Source organism: Cololabis saira, chromosome 4 (assembly GCF_033807715.1).
Source record: "Cololabis saira isolate AMF1-May2022 chromosome 4, fColSai1.1, whole genome shotgun sequence".
Lineage (NCBI taxonomy): Eukaryota > Metazoa > Chordata > Actinopteri > Beloniformes > Belonidae > Cololabis > Cololabis saira.
In genome coordinates, this window is record NC_084590.1 from 6,004,827 (window position 1) to 6,021,522 (window position 16,696).

General features: G+C 42.6%; 11 non-coding genes across 11 annotated transcripts; all 11 read right to left on the reverse strand.

Annotated features, from left to right (window-relative positions):
- Nucleotides 1–797: 797 nt before the first annotated feature.
- Nucleotides 798–870, reverse strand: trnak-cuu (transfer RNA lysine (anticodon CUU)). Its single transcript has one exon. It is a non-coding gene; the product is annotated as a tRNA-Lys (tRNA).
- Nucleotides 871–1,852: 982 nt separating this feature from the next.
- Nucleotides 1,853–1,925, reverse strand: trnak-cuu (transfer RNA lysine (anticodon CUU)). The gene has a single exon. It is a non-coding gene; the product is annotated as a tRNA-Lys (tRNA).
- A 4,266-nt stretch (nt 1,926–6,191) lies between these two features.
- trnak-cuu (transfer RNA lysine (anticodon CUU)) lies at nt 6,192–6,264 on the reverse strand. Its single transcript has one exon. It is a non-coding gene; the product is annotated as a tRNA-Lys (tRNA).
- A 1,289-nt stretch (nt 6,265–7,553) lies between these two features.
- On the reverse strand, nt 7,554–7,626 carry trnak-cuu (transfer RNA lysine (anticodon CUU)). Its single transcript has one exon. It is a non-coding gene; the product is annotated as a tRNA-Lys (tRNA).
- Nucleotides 7,627–8,608: 982 nt separating this feature from the next.
- Nucleotides 8,609–8,681, reverse strand: trnak-cuu (transfer RNA lysine (anticodon CUU)). The gene has a single exon. It is a non-coding gene; the product is annotated as a tRNA-Lys (tRNA).
- A 1,001-nt stretch (nt 8,682–9,682) lies between these two features.
- trnak-cuu (transfer RNA lysine (anticodon CUU)) lies at nt 9,683–9,755 on the reverse strand. The gene has a single exon. It is a non-coding gene; the product is annotated as a tRNA-Lys (tRNA).
- A 1,001-nt stretch (nt 9,756–10,756) lies between these two features.
- On the reverse strand, nt 10,757–10,829 carry trnak-cuu (transfer RNA lysine (anticodon CUU)). Its single transcript has one exon. It is a non-coding gene; the product is annotated as a tRNA-Lys (tRNA).
- A 998-nt stretch (nt 10,830–11,827) lies between these two features.
- trnak-cuu (transfer RNA lysine (anticodon CUU)) lies at nt 11,828–11,900 on the reverse strand. The gene has a single exon. It is a non-coding gene; the product is annotated as a tRNA-Lys (tRNA).
- Nucleotides 11,901–12,882: 982 nt separating this feature from the next.
- trnak-cuu (transfer RNA lysine (anticodon CUU)) lies at nt 12,883–12,955 on the reverse strand. The gene has a single exon. It is a non-coding gene; the product is annotated as a tRNA-Lys (tRNA).
- A 1,009-nt stretch (nt 12,956–13,964) lies between these two features.
- On the reverse strand, nt 13,965–14,037 carry trnak-cuu (transfer RNA lysine (anticodon CUU)). Its single transcript has one exon. It is a non-coding gene; the product is annotated as a tRNA-Lys (tRNA).
- A 1,010-nt stretch (nt 14,038–15,047) lies between these two features.
- Nucleotides 15,048–15,120, reverse strand: trnak-cuu (transfer RNA lysine (anticodon CUU)). Its single transcript has one exon. It is a non-coding gene; the product is annotated as a tRNA-Lys (tRNA).
- Between the last annotated feature and the right edge of the window lie 1,576 nt (nt 15,121–16,696).

Consider the following 16,696-nt stretch of genomic DNA (forward strand, 5'->3'; position numbering starts at 1 on the left):
ACACACCTGATTCTAAATAAAGGTCCTCATTAGCTTGTCATCAAGGTCTGCACAACTCTGTTGATGACACAGGTACTTGTATCACGGTGTGCTGAAGCAGGGTAACATCTAAAACATGCAGGACAGGGGCCCACGAGGACCAGGATTGAGAAACACTGGATTAATGTAATAACTTAAATAAAGCACAATCAAACTAAGTTTTGCTCCCGCTCTATTTTTAAATACCACACTTGTATGCTTCTGTAATGTCAGGTTTAATCAGTGTTTCAGAGAAACCAGTTTTCCGTCTGGACTCCTCTGGACACCACCCAGACAGTTGAATGACAACATGTGACTAAACTTGTGATTTTCTAGTTTTTCGTAATTGTGGTCTGAGTCTTACAGGCTGGACCTCTGGATCAGGACTGACGAGTAAACAGAACATCCACAGTTTTATCTTAGAAAAACTTCATCAATTAAAGCTTTTTTAGCAGGCCAACGGCAACTGGTGTGTGGAGGAGTCATTTTCATCCTATTGACCTTTGTTCAGTTGTAACAGTCATGTATGTCCATTGTACCAAATAGCTGGTCTCTCCATCGGGGAATCGAACCCCAGGCACAGATACTGCCCCACTATACTAACATTGTCATAATTACGAATTATTTAATCTAAGAATGTGATGTCATTGATGATGTCACCAGTCTCACACCGAGTAAAATCCATCTCAGTGACCAGAACAGCAGTGGAGGTGATTCCTTTCTGCTAGCCTTCAACCTGGACTCTACACTTCAAACAAACTTCATAAATGTGACTTCAGCGCCCAACGTGGGGCTTGAACCCACGACCCTGAGATTAAGAGTCTCATGCTCTACCGACTGAGCTAGCCGGGCTTCAGATGCTAGAAAATACGAACAATAATCGAAAAGTGTCTGTAATGTCAGGTTTAATCAGTGTTTCAGAGAAACCAGTTTTCCGTCTGGACTCCTCTGGACACCACCCAGACAGTTGAATGACAACATGTGACTAAACTTGTGATTTTCTAGTTTTTCGTAATTGTAGATGCTCACAAATTGGTGTCCATTTTTTAGGAGTTGGTGCAGTTGGAAGCCAACTACCTGGTGATGATGTCACCTACTCTCATCCACTTGGCATTATGAGACAATTGGAGCGCATCTCAAGTTCAGCTTGACTACGTCAAAATCTGTGTAGACCTGGCGGTTATCAGGATGCTATGCTCCTCAAGCTAGCCTATAGCTAGCTAGTGCAAAATGTCTCACTATCTATGTCTCTACATACCTGTCTAGATGGTTTTGTATAAGATTAAGGGGGAATAGAAACTAAATTATTGAATGAATTGAATCATGATCAATAACCTGCTGCACAGTTTCTGTAGTGTAGTGGTTATTCGGTTCATCGCAAATGCAAAGGTCTCAAAAGGTCTCTGGTCTGAGTCTAACAGGCTGGACCTCTGGATCAGGACTGACGAGTGAACAGAACATCCACAGTTTTATCTTAGAAAAACTTCATCAATTAAAGCTTTTCTGGCAGGCCAACGGCAACTGGTGTGTGGAGGAGTCATTTTCGTCCTATTGACCTTTGTTCACTTGTATCAGTCTTGTATGTCCATTGTACCAAATAGCTGGTCTCTCCATCGGGGAATCGAACCCCAGGCACAGATACTGCCCCACTATACTAACATTGTCATAATTACGAATTATTTAATCTAAGAATGTGATGTCATTGATGATGTCACCAGTCTCACACCGAGTAAAATCCATCTCAGTGACCAGAACAGCAGTGGAGGTGATTCCTTTCTGCTAGCCTTCAACCTGGACTCTACACTTCAAACAAACTTCATAAATGTGACTTCAGCGCCCAACGTGGGGCTCGAACCCACGACCCTGAGATTAAGAGTCTCATGCTCTACCGACTGAGCTAGCCGGGCTTCAGATGCTAGAAAATACGAACAATAATCGAAAAGTGTCTGTAATGTCAGGTTTAATCAGTGTTTCAGAGAAACCAGTTTTCCGTCTGGACTCCTCTGGACACCACCCAGACAGTTGAATGACAACATGTGACTAAACTTGTGATTTTCTAGTTTTTCGTAATTGTAGATGCTCACAAATTGGATATTTCGGAGGTGTCCATTTTTTAGGAGTTGGTGCAGTTGGAAGCCAACTACCTGGTGATGATGTCACCTACTCTCGTCCACTTGGCATTATGAGACAATTGGAGCGCATCTCAAGTTCAGCTTGACTACGTCAAAATCTGTGTAGACCTGGCGGTTATCAGGATGCTATGCTCCTCAAGCTAGCCTATAGCTAGCTAGTGCAAAATGTCCCACTATCTATGTCTCTACCAGGCCCCCAGTCTCACACTCAGAAGGCACGCCGATTTTTTCCAGTGGCCAGCCGCGGTACTGCAACAAAAAATCCCATGGGGCCCAGAAAGCTTTTTTCCCATAGACCGCAATATTAAAAGAGAAGCCTCTAAAACTGTTCACAGGACACCTCCAGCTGTAATCACCGGCAATTACTAATCTTTGTATTCTATATTTTTAAGTCATGGACTTTATATCCGTCAAAAATGTTTAATAACGGCCAGAAAAGTCAAAGAAAAGTCTCTTTCTGGGCGTGACGTCACGGCTTTGTCCGTGCACTCGCAAAGCGCGGTCGTGTGTGTCTCGGGAACGAGCATGGCTAAGCCGTTCAGCGGAATAATCACTCAGAAAAGTGGAAAACACGGCTCAAAGGTGTGTTTTTGTGGTCTCTTAATTTTTTTTCCATGACAAAAGACATTGGGTTTATAATAAAACCTCAGTAAACGAGGGGGAGCTGCTCTGATCAGTGTTGAGCAGCAGCTGAGCAGGAGACCCTCTGTCATTCATTGAGCTGGAGCTGCGCGCTATGGCACAGAGCTCAGGTGGGACGCTCAGGTCACACTCGGTCTAAACGCCCTGACCAGGGGGATCACAGACGGAGTGAAGGCAGCGGTGACCACTCTCAGAATCAGAATAAGAACTGTTTTTATTGCCAAGAGCAGTAAAGGTCAGTTTACAGCACAAGGAACTTGTCTTGATGTAAGGTGCAAACATAAAGGTACCGGTAAAAAAATACTTTAAAGAGAAGTATAAAAATAGAATTAAGAATTAAAATAAAATACCTCCCCCCCGCATAAATACATTTTTATCGTTTTATCCTTACTCAAAAAAATAAAACTCCACAAATTAACCACATTTAAACATAATATTTGACATATTTAAACATAATACTTGACAAAACTTGTAATACAAAAAATATTTGTCTTAATGTAAGTAATAAACTTGGGAAGTTTCATGGTGATACCTGCTATTTACATTTTTACCCTATTTTAGCCTATTAACCTGGGGTGTCCCATCTTAAATAAAAATGACTCGTTTTATCTTTAATTAAAAAAAACACACAAATGAACCATGTATAGTCTATAACCATGACTTTGAGAACAGCATCGGTTGATTTGCCCTATAAATCCCTAATTTCATTGTGTACATCTATCATTACCGGTCTGAAGGACTCATGAGCGCGCAGCGCTTGTCCAGAGCGCGCAGCGCTCGTTCACATTGCCCCGGGGCATGATGGGAGGCCCCAGAGCATCATGGGAGGTGACTCAACTGCGCATGCTCTATGGGCCCGTGTACCAGGAAGTAAACCAGGAAGTCAGAAATTTTTTCGGCGGATGCGCTGGGTGAGCAAACTCCATTGAAATGAATGGGCGGCCATTTTCGATCCTGTATCCAGTTATATAATACATCCATGGTCTCTACATACCTGTCTAGATGGTTTTGTATAAGATTAAGGGGGAATAGATACTAAATGATTGAATGAATTGAATCATGATCAATAACCTGCTGAACAGTTTCTGTAGTGTAGTGGTTATTCGGTTCATCGCAAATGCAAAAGGTCTCTGGTCTGAGTCTTACAGGCTGGACCTCTGGATCAGGACTGACGAGTAAACAGAAGATCCACAGTTTTATCTTAGAAAAACTTCATCAATTAAAGCTTTTTTAGCAGGCCAACGGCAACTGGTGTGTGGAGGAGTCATTTTCATCCTATTGACCTTTGTTCACTTGTAACAGTCATGTATGTCCATTGTACCAAATAGCTGGTCTCTCCATCGGGGAATCGAACCCCAGGCACAGATACTGCCCACTATACTAACATTGCAATAATTACAAATTATTTACAGTTTTTTACGATTGAATAAACACTAAAATCTAAAGTTTTGCCCAATTATGAAAACCTTACACTCAAGGAGCAAAACTCGGCCCCAGATTTGCACCACTGTAAGCACAATGAGTCCATTCACACTTTGTGCAAAACAATACACACGGTGATTTGAAACACTAACACAAACGTCTATGCATTAGACACAGAAGTATATCAAGATGTCACTTCCTTGCACTTCTAAAGCACTGACTGTCAAATTACCACACCTATGAGCCAGTTGATTGAACACTGCCATCAGGTATGCAAACACAAGATTGCTTAATTGTAGACACACCAATCAGGTTTAAGCACTATAAAAATGCAGCAGATGATTTCACCAAACTTAACCAAAATGGAAGGAAGAGGAAGAGGAAGAGTGAGGATGAGAGGGGGAATCGGAGAAGGAGGAGAAGGAGGCAGAGGCCGTGCCAGAGGCCGTGCCAGAGGTAGAGGCCGAGGTAGAGGAAGAGGAAGAGGAAGACTTCAAGCAGGAAGAGGTGAAGCTGAAAGGAGAAGAAGTCCAACTTTAAGCAATGAAATTCGCGCAACTCTTGTGGACCATGTTGTGAACCATGGATTGACGCTGAGGGAGGCTGGACTGAGAGTCCAGCCAAATCTCAGAAGATTCACCGTGGCATCTGTCATAAGGGCATTCAGACTGGAAAACAGGTAAAAAAATTACCTGTTTACAGCTTCTTACTGCATGCACCCCATATCAGCACTTTTGCGCGGCAATCACCCAGAATGGGGTCCTCCACCGCCATGCCAACATGGGTCCGTATAAAACACCTCACATCCTTACATTTTTGGACAGAGTATACAAACTCACAATCATAAATAACATGCAGATCCAATACATTGTCACCTGGGACAATGTTTCATTCCACCGCTCTGCAGTGGTTCAGAAGTGGTTTACGCAGCACCCACATTACACAGTCCTTTTCCTGCCACCATATTCTCCATTTCTTAACCCAATTGAAGAATTTTTCTCTGCATGGCGGTGGAAGGTTTACGATCTGCACCCCCTGGCTCGGGTAGCCCTCATTCAGGCCATGGAGGAGGCCTGTGACCAGATTGAGGCCACAGCCATACAGGGGTGGATACGGCATGCACGGTGATTCTTTCCCCGCTGTCTTGCGAATGAGGATATCGCCTGTGATGTGGATGAAATTCTCTGGCCAGATCCAGCTAGGAGAAGAGACCAACAGTAGCAATTTATGTGCCGTGTTTTCTTTTTTTTGGGGGGGAGGGTTTGTACAGGATAAAATGTTATGTTCATGAAAACTGGGAAATGCTTTTTTTTCTTCACTATTTTGGCTTGAGTATATGGAAAAAATAAATAACATTATCAACAGCATTAGTCTTGTCTCCTGTGTGGTGTCTACAGTAATGCATACAAGTGTGTTTACTGTTCACTGTGTATTGTTTTGCAAAAAGTGTGAGCAGACATTGTGTTTACAGATGTGCAAATCTGAGCGATGTTTTGCAAATTCACTGTGTGCTTCACCCATACTACTCTATGCACTTAGAAGCAGAATTAGCCGAAAGTGTTTAAGGTTTTCAACAGCAGAGTGTAACTGGTGCAAACAGAGTTAAGTCATATGCAACGTGTGTGTTTCATATGGTAAAAAAATATGGTTTTGATAAGTTAGTGTATAGTTTTTACAAGAGTGGTTCATTTTGCAAAGGAGCTAAGGTGTTTTGCTAATCGGGTATGTGGTTGTGCTATTCGTGTGTATGGTTTTGCTAAACAAAACAAAACAATCAAAATTGTGTTTATTCAATCGTAAAAAACTGTAATCTAACCCTGGAATGTCATCAGACATGTGATGTCATTGATGATGTCACCAGTCTCACACCGAGTAAAATCCATCTCAGTGACCAGAACAGCAGTGGAGGTGATTCCTTTCTGCTAGCCTTCAACCTGGACTCTACACTTCAAACAAACTTCATAAATGTGACTTCAGCGCCCAACGTGGGGCTTGAACCCACGACCCTGAGATTAAGAGTCTCATACTCTACCGACTGAGCTAGCCGGGCTTCAGATGCTAGAAAATACGAACAATAATCGAAAAGTGTCTGTAATGTCAGGTTTAATCAGTGTTTCAGAGAAACCAGTTTTCCGTCTGGACTCCTCTGGACACCACCCAGACAGTTGAATGACAACATGTGACTAAACTTGTGATTTTCTAGTTTTTCGTAATTGTAGATGCTCACAAATTGGATATTTCGGAGGTGTCCATTTTTTAGGAGTTGGTGCAGTTGGAAGCCAACTACCTGGTGATGATGTCACCTACTCTCGTCCACTTGGCATTATGAGACAATTGGAGCGCATCTCAAGTTCAGCTTGACTACGTCAAAATCTGCGTAGACCTGGCGGTTATCAGGATGCTATGCTCCTCAAGCTAGCCTATAGCTAGCTAGTGCAAAATGTCCCACTATCTATGTCTCTACATACCTGTCTAGATGGTTTTGTATAAGATTAAGGGGGAATAGATACTAAATGATTGAATGAATTGAATCATGATCAATAACCTGCTGAACAGTTTCTGTAGTGTAGTGGTTATTCGGTTCATCGCAAATGCAAAAGGTCTCTGGTCTGAGTCTTAAAGGCTGGACCTCTGGATCAGGACTGACGAGTGAACAGAAGATCCACAGTTTTATCTTAGAAAAACTTCATCAATTAAAGCTTTTTTAGCAGGCCAACGGCAACTGGTGTGTGGAGGAGTCATTTTCATCCTATTGACCTTTGTTCACTTGTAACAGTCATGTATGTCCATTGTACCAAATAGCTGGTCTCTCCATCGGGGAATCGAACCCCAGGCACAGATACTGCCCACTATACTAACATTGTCATAATTACAAATTATTTAATCTAACCCTGGAATGTCATCAGACATGTGATGTCATTGATGATGTCACCAGTCTCACACCGAGTAAAATCCATCTCAGTGACCAGAACAGCAGTGGAGGTGATTCCTTTCTGCTAGCCTTCAACCTGGACTCTACACTTCAAACAAACTTCATAAATGTGACTTCAGCGCCCAACGTGGGGCCAGGTTGAAGGCTAGCAGAAAGGAATCACCTCCACTGCTGTTCTGGTCACTGAGATGGATTTTACTCGGTGTGAGACTGGTGACATCAACAATGACATCACATGTCTGATGACATTCCAGGGTTAGATTAAATAATTTGTAATTATGACAATGTTAGTATAGTGGGCAGTATCTGGGCCTGGGGTTCGATTCCCCGATGGAGAGACAAGCTATTTGGTACAATGGACATACATGACTCTACACTTCAAACAAACTTCATAAATGTGACTTCAGCGCCCAACGTGGGGCTCGAACCCACGACCCTGAGATTAAGAGTCTCATGCTCTACCGACTGAGCTAGCCGGGCTTCAGATGCTAGAAAATACGAACAATAATCGAAAATTGTCTGTAATGTCAGGTTTAATCAGTGTTTCAGAGAAACCAGTTTTCTGTCTGGATTCCTCTGGACACCACCCAGACAGTTGAATGACAACATGTGACTAAACTTGTGATTTTCTAGTTTTTCGTAATTGTAGATGCTCACAAATTGGTGTCCATTTTTTAGGAGTTGGTGCAGTTGGAAGCCAACTACCTGGTGATGATGTCACCTACTCTCGTCCACTTGGCATTATGAGACAATTGGAGCGCATCTCAAGTTCAGCTTGACTACGTCAAAATCTGTGTAGACCTGGCGGTTATCAGGATGCTATGCTCCTCAAGCTAGCCTATAGCTAGCTAGTGCAAAATGTCTCACTATCTATGTCTCTACATACCTGTCTAGATGGTTTTGTATAAGATTAAGGGGGAATAGAAACTAAATTATTGAATGAATTGAATCATGATCAATAACCTGCTGCACAGTTTCTGTAGTGTAGTGGTTATTCGGTTCATCGCAAATGCAAAGGTCGCAAAAGGTCTCTGGTCTGAGTCTAACAGGCTGGACCTCTGGATCAGGACTGACGAGTGAACAGAACATCCACAGTTTTATCTTAGAAAAACTTCATCAATTAAAGCTTTTCTGGCAGGCCAACGGCAACTGGTGTGTGGAGGAGTCATTTTCGTCCTATTGACCTTTGTTCACTTGTATCAGTCATGTATGTCCATTGTACCAAATAGCTGGTCTCTCCATCGGGGAATCGAACCCCAGGCACAGATACTGCCCCACTATACTAACATTGTCATAATTACGAATTATTTAATCTAAGAATGTGATGTCATTGATGATGTCACCAGTCTCACACCGAGTAAAATCCATCTCAGTGACCAGAACAGCAGTGGAGGTGATTCCTTTCTGCTAGCCTTCAACCTGGACTCTACACTTCAAACAAACTTCATAAATGTGACTTCAGCGCCCAACGTGGGGCTCGAACCCACGACCCTGAGATTAAGAGTCTCATGCTCTACCGACTGAGCTAGCCGGGCTTCAGATGCTAGAAAACACGAACAATAATCGAAAAGTGTCTGTAATGTCAGGTTTAATCAGTGTTTCAGAGAAACCAGTTTTCCGTCTGGACTCCTCTGGACACCACCCAGACAGTTGAATGACAACATGTGACTAAACTTGTGATTTTCTAGTTTTTCGTAATTGTAGATGCTCACAAATTGGATATTTCGGAGGTGTCCATTTTTTAGGAGTTGGTGCAGTTGGAAGCCAACTACCTGGTGATGATGTCACCTACTCTCGTCCACTTGGCATTATGAGACAATTGGAGCGCATCTCAAGTTCAGCTTGACTACGTCAAAATCTGTGTAGACCTGGCGGTTATCAGGATGCTATGCTCCTCAAGCTAGCCTATAGCTAGCTAGTGCAAAATGTCCCACTATCTATGTCTCTACATACCTGTCTAGATGGTTTTGTATAAGATTAAGGGGGAATAGATACTAAATGATTGAATGAATTGAATCATGATCAATAACCTGCCGAACAGTTTCTGTAGTGTAGTGGTTATTCGGTTCATCGCAAATGCAAAAGGTCTCTGGTCTGAGTCTTACAGGCTGGACCTCTGGATCAGGACTGACGAGTAAACAGAAGATCCACAGTTTTATCTTAGAAAAACTTCATCAATTAAAGCTTTTTTAGCAGGCCAACGGCAACTGGTGTGTGGAGGAGTCATTTTCATCCTATTGACCTTTGTTCACTTGTAACAGTCATGTATGTCCATTGTACCAAATAGCTGGTCTCTCCATCGGGGAATCGAACCCCAGGCCCAGATACTGCCCACTATACTAACATTGTCATAATTACAAATTATTTAATCTAACCCTGGAATGTCATCAGACATGTGATGTCATTGATGATGTCACCAGTCTCACACCGAGTAAAATCCATCTCAGTGACCAGAACAGCAGTGGAGGTGATTCCTTTCTGCTAGCCTTCAACCTGGACTCTACACTTCAAACAAACTTCATAAATGTGACTTCAGCGCCCAACGTGGGGCTTGAACCCACGACCCTGAGATTAAGAGTCTCATGCTCTACCGACTGAGCTAGCCGGGCTTCAGATGCTAGAAAATACGAACAATAATCGAAAAGTGTCTGTAATGTCAGGTTTAATCAGTGTTTCAGAGAAACCAGTTTTCCGTCTGGACTCCTCTGGACACCACCCAGACAGTTGAATGACAACATGTGACTAAACTTGTGATTTTCTAGTTTTTCGTAATTGTAGATGCTCACAAATTGGATATTTCGGAGGTGTCCATTTTTTAGGAGTTGGTGCAGTTGGAAGCCAACTACCTGGTGATGATGTCACCTACTCTCGTCCACTTGGCATTATGAGACAATTGGAGCGCATCTCAAGTTCAGCTTGACTACGTCAAAATCTGCGTAGACCTGGCGGTTATCAGGATGCTATGCTCCTCAAGCTAGCCTATAGCTAGCTAGTGCAAAATGTCCCACTATCTATGTCTCTACATACCTGTCTAGATGGTTTTGTATAAGATTAAGGGGGAATAGATACTAAATGATTGAATGAATTGAATCATGATCAATAACCTGCTGAACAGTTTCTGTAGTGTAGTGGTTATTCGGTTCATCGCAAATGCAAAAGGTCTCTGGTCTGAGTCTTACAGGCTGGACCTCTGGATCAGGACTGACGAGTGAACAGAAGATCCACAGTTTTATCTTAGAAAAACTTCATCAATTAAAGCTTTTTTAGCAGGCCAACGGCAACTGGTGTGTGGAGGAGTCATTTTCATCCTATTGACCTTTGTTCACTTGTAACAGTCATGTATGTCCATTGTACCAAATAGCTGGTCTCTCCATCGGGGAATCGAACCCCAGGCACAGATACTGCCCACTATACTAACATTGTCATAATTACAAATTATTTAATCTAACCCTGGAATGTCATCAGACATGTGATGTCATTGATGATGTCACCAGTCTCACACCGAGTAAAATCCATCTCAGTGACCAGAACAGCAGTGGAGGTGATTCCTTTCTGCTAGCCTTCAACCTGGACTCTACACTTCAAACAAACTTCATAAATGTGACTTCAGCGCCCAACGTGGGGCTCGAACCCACGACCCTGAGATTAAGAGTCTCATGCTCTACCGACTGAGCTAGCCGGGCTTCAGATGCTAGAAAATACGAACAATAATCGAAAATTGTCTGTAATGTCAGGTTTAATCAGTGTTTCAGAGAAACCAGTTTTCCGTCTGGACTCCTCTGGACACCACCCAGACAGTTGAATGACAACATGTGACTAAACTTGTGATTTTCTAGTTTTTCGTAATTGTAGATGCTCACAAATTGGTGTCCATTTTTTAGGAGTTGGTGCAGTTGGAAGCCAACTACCTGGTGATGATGTCACCTACTCTCGTCCACTTGGCATTATGAGACAATTGGAGCGCATCTCAAGTTCAGCTTGACTACGTCAAAATCTGTGTAGACCTGGCGGTTATCAGGATGCTATGCTCCTCAAGCTAGCCTATAGCTAGCTAGTGCAAAATGTCTCACTATCTATGTCTCTACATACCTGTCTAGATGGTTTTGTATAAGATTAAGGGGGAATAGAAACTAAATTATTGAATGAATTGAATCATGATCAATAACCTGCTGCACAGTTTCTGTAGTGTAGTGGTTATTCGGTTCATCGCAAATGCAAAGGTCGCAAAAGGTCTCTGGTCTGAGTCTTACAGGCTGGACCTCTGGATCAGGACTGACGAGTAAACAGAAGATCCACAGTTTTATCTTAGAAAAACTTCATCAATTAAAGCTTTTTTAGCAGGCCAACGGCAACTGGTGTGTGGAGGAGTCATTTTCATCCTATTGACCTTTGTTCACTTGTAACAGTCATGTATGTCCATTGTACCAAATAGCTGGTCTCTCCATCGGGGAATCGAACCCCAGGCACAGATACTGCCCACTATACTAACATTGTCATAATTACAAATTATTTAATCTAACCCTGGAATGTCATCAGACATGTGATGTCATTGATGATGTCACCAGTCTCACACCGAGTAAAATCCATCTCAGTGACCAGAACAGCAGTGGAGGTGATTCCTTTCTGCTAGCCTTCAACCTGGACTCTACACTTCAAACAAACTTCATAAATGTGACTTCAGCGCCCAACGTGGGGCTCGAACCCACGACCCTGAGATTAAGAGTCTCATGCTCTACCGACTGAGCTAGCCGGGCTTCAGATGCTAGAAAATACGAACAATAATCGAAAATTGTCTGTAATGTCAGGTTTAATCAGTGTTTCAGAGAAACCAGTTTTCCGTCTGGACTCCTCTGGACACCACCCAGACAGTTGAATGACAACATGTGACTAAACTTGTGATTTTCTAGTTTTTCGTAATTGTAGATGCTCACAAATTGGTGTCCATTTTTTAGGAGTTGGTGCAGTTGGAAGCCAACTACCTGGTGATGATGTCACCTACTCTCGTCCACTTGGCATTATGAGACAATTGGAGCGCATCTCAAGTTCAGCTTGACTACGTCAAAATCTGTGTAGACCTGGCGGTTATCAGGATGCTATGCTCCTCAAGCTAGCCTATAGCTAGCTAGTGCAAAATGTCTCACTATCTATGTCTCTACATACCTGTCTAGATGGTTTTGTATAAGATTAAGGGGGAATAGAAACTAAATTATTGAATGAATTGAATCATGATCAATAACCTGCTGCACAGTTTCTGTAGTGTAGTGGTTATTCGGTTCATCGCAAATGCAAAGGTCGCAAAAGGTCTCTGGTCTGAGTCTAACAGGCTGGACCTCTGGATCAGGACTGACGAGTGAACAGAACATCCACAGTTTTATCTTAGAAAAACTTCATCAATTAAAGCTTTTCTGGCAGGCCAACGGCAACTGGTGTGTGGAGGAGTCATTTTCGTCCTATTGACCTTTGTTCACTTGTATCAGTCATGTATGTCCATTGTACCAAATAGCTGGTCTCTCCATCGGGGAATCGAACCCCAGGCACAGATACTGCCCCACTATACTAACATTGTCATAATTACGAATTATTTAATCTAAGAATGTGATGTCATTGATGATGTCACCAGTCTCACACCGAGTAAAATCCATCTCAGTGACCAGAACAGCAGTGGAGGTGATTCCTTTCTGCTAGCCTTCAACCTGGACTCTACACTTCAAACAAACTTCATAAATGTGACTTCAGCACCCAACGTGGGGTTCGAACCCACGACCCTGAGATTAAGAGTCTCATGCTCTACCGACTGAGCTAGCCGGGCTTCAGATGCTAGAAAATACGAACAATAATCGAAAATTGTCTCTAATGTCAGGTTTAATCATTGTTTCAGAGAAACCAGTTTTCCGTCTGGACTCCTCTGGACACCACCCAGACAGTTGAATGACAACATGTGACTAAACTTGTGATTTTCTAGTTTTTCGAAATTGTAGATGCTCACAAATTGGCTATTTCGGAGGTGTCCATTTTTTAGGAGTTGGTGCAGTTGGAAGCCAACTACCTGGTGATGATGTCACCTACTCTCGTCCACATGGCATTATGAGACAATTGGAGCGCATCTCAAGTTCAGCTTGACTACGTCAAAATCTGTGTAGAACTGGCGGTTATCAGGATGCTATGCTCCTCAAGCTAGCTATAGCTAGCTAGTGCAAAATGTCCCACTATCTATGTCTCTACATACCTGTGTAGATGGTTTTGTATAAGATTAAGGGGGAATAGAAACTAAATTATTGAATGAATTGAATCATGATCAATAACCTGCTGCACAGTTTCTGTAGTGTAGTGGTTATTCGGTTCATCGCAAATGCAAAGGTCGCAAAAAGTCTCTGGTCTGAGTCTAACAGGCTGGACCTCTGGATCAGGACCGACGAGTGAATAGAACATCCACAGTTTTATCTTAGAAAAACTTCATCAATTAAAGCTTTTTTAGCAGGCCAACAGCAACTGGTGTGTGGAGGAGTCATTTTCATCCTATTGACCTTTGTTCACTTGTATCAGTCATGTATGTCCATTGTACCAAATAGCTGGTCTCTCCATCGGGGAATCGAACCCCAGGCCCAGATACTGCCCACTATACTAACATTGTCATAATTACAAATTATTTAATCTAACCCTGGAATGTCATCAGACATGTGATGTCATTGATGATGTCACCAGTCTCACACCGAGTAAAATCCATCTCAGTGACCAGAACAGCAGTGGAGGTGATTCCTTTCTGCTAGCCTTCAACCTGGACTCTACACTTCAAACAAACTTCATAAATGTGACTTCAGCGCCCAACGTGGGGCTCGAACCCACGACCCTGAGATTAAGAGTCTCATGCTCTACCGACTGAGCTAGCCGGGCTTCAGATGCTAGAAAATACGAACAATAATCGAAAATTGTCTGTAATGTCAGGTTTAATCAGTGTTTCAGAGAAACCAGTTTTCCGTCTGGACTCCTCTGGACACCACCCAGACAGTTGAATGACAACATGTGACTAAACTTGTGATTTTCTAGTTTTTCGAAATTGTAGATGCTCACAAATTGGCTATTTCGGAGGTGTCCATTTTTTAGGAGTACGTGCAGTTGGAAGCCAACTACCTGGTGATGATGTCACCTACTCTCGTCCACTTGGCATTATGAGACAATTGGAGCGCATCTCAAGTTCAGCTTGACTACGTCAAAATCTGTGTAGACCTGGCGGTTATCAGGATGCTATGCTCCTCAAGCTAGCCTATAGCTAGCTAGTGCAAAATGTCCCACTATCTATGTCTCTACATACCTGTCTAGATGGTTTTGTATAAGATTAAGGGGGAATAGATACTAAATGATTGAATGAATTGAATCATGATCAATAACCTGCTGCACAGTTTCTGTAGTGTAGTGGTTATTCGGTTCATCGCAAATGCAAAGGTCGCAAAAAGTCTCTGGTCTGAGTCTAACAGGCTGGACCTCTGGATCAGGACCGACGAGTGAATAGAACATCCGCAGTTTTATCTTAGAAAAACTTCATCAATTAAAGCTTTTTTAGCAGGCCAACAGCAACTGGTGTGTGGAGGAGTCATTTTCATCCTATTGACCTTTGTTCACTTGTATCAGTCATGTATGTCCATTGTACCAAATAGCTGGTCTCTCCATCGGGGAATCGAACCCCAGGCCCAGATACTGCCCACTATACTAACATTGTCATAATTACAAATTATTTAATCTAACCCTGGAATGTCATCAGACATGTGATGTCATTGATGATGTCACCAGTCTCACACCGAGTAAAATCCATCTCAGTGACCAGAACAGCAGTGGAGGTGATTCCTTTCTGCTAGCCTTCAACCTGGACTCTACACTTCAAACAAACTTCATAAATGTGACTTCAGTGCCCAACGTGGGGCTTGAACCCACGACCCTGAGATTAAGAGTCTCATGCTCTACCGACTGAGCTAGCCGGGCTTCAGATGCTAGAAAATACGAACAATAATCGAAAAGTGTCTGTAATGTCAGGTTTAATCAGTGTTTCAGAGAAACCAGTTTTCCGTCTGGACTCCTCTGGACACCACCCAGACAGTTGAATGACAACATGTGACTAAACTTGTGATTTTCTAGTTTTTCGTAATTGTAGATGCTCACAAATTGGTGTCCATTTTTTAGGAGTTGGTGCAGTTGGAAGCCAACTACCTGGTGATGATGTCACCTACTCTCATCCACTTGGCATTATGAGACAATTGGAGCGCATCTCAAGTTCAGCTTGACTACGTCAAAATCTGTGTAGACCTGGCGGTTATCAGGATGCTATGCTCCTCAAGCTAGCTATAGCTAGCTAGTGCAAAATGTCCCACTATCTATGTCTCTACATACCTGTCTAGATGGTTTTTTTTATATAAGATTAAGGGGGAATAGAAACTAAATTATTGAATGAATTGAATCATGATCAATAACCTGCTGCACAGTTTCTGTAGTGTAGTGGTTATTCGGTTCATCGCAAATGCAAAAGGTCTCTGGTCTGAGTCTTACAGGCTGGACCTCTGGATCAGGACTGACGAGTAAACAGAAGATCCACAGTTTTATCTTAGAAAAACTTCATCAATTAAAGCTTTTTTAGCAGGCCAACGGCAACTGGTGTGTGGAGGAGTCATTTTCATCCTATTGACCTTTGTTCACTTGTAACAGTCATGTATGTCCATTGTACCAAATAGCTGGTCTCTCCATCGGGGAATCGAACCCCAGGCACAGATACTGCCCACTATACTAACATTGCAATAATTACAAATTATTTACAGTTTTTTACGATTGAATAAACACTAAAATCTAAAGTTTTGCCCAATTATGAAAACCTTACACTCAAGGAGCAAAACTCGGCCCCAGATTTGCACCACTGTAAGCACAATGAGTCCATTCACACTTTGTGCAAAACAATACACACGGTGATTTGAAACACTAACACAAACGTCTATGCATTAGACACAGAAGTATATCAAGATGTCACTTCCTTGCACTTCTAAAGCACTGACTGTCAAATTACCACACCTATGAGCCAGTTGATTGAACACTGCCATCAGGTATGCAAACACAAGATTGCTTAATTGTAGACACACCAATCAGGTTTAAGCACTATAAAAATGCAGCAGATGATTTCACCAAACTTAACCAAAATGGAAGGAAGAGGAAGAGGAAGAGTGAGGATGAGAGGGGGAATCGGAGAAGGAGGAGAAGGAGGCAGAGGCCGTGCCAGAGGCCGTGCCAGAGGTAGAGGCCGAGGTAGAGGAAGAGGAAGAGGAAGACTTCAAGCAGGAAGAGGTGAAGCTGAAAGGAGAAGAAGTCCAACTTTAAGCAATGAAATTCGCGCAACTCTTGTGGACCATGTTGTGAACCATGGATTGACGCTGAGGGAGGCTGGACTGAGAGTCCAGCCAAATCTCAGAAGATTCACCGTGGCATCTGTCATAAGGGCATTCAGACTGGAAAACAGGTAAAAAAAATTACCTGTTTACAGCTTCTTACTGCATGCACCCCATATCAGCACTTTTGC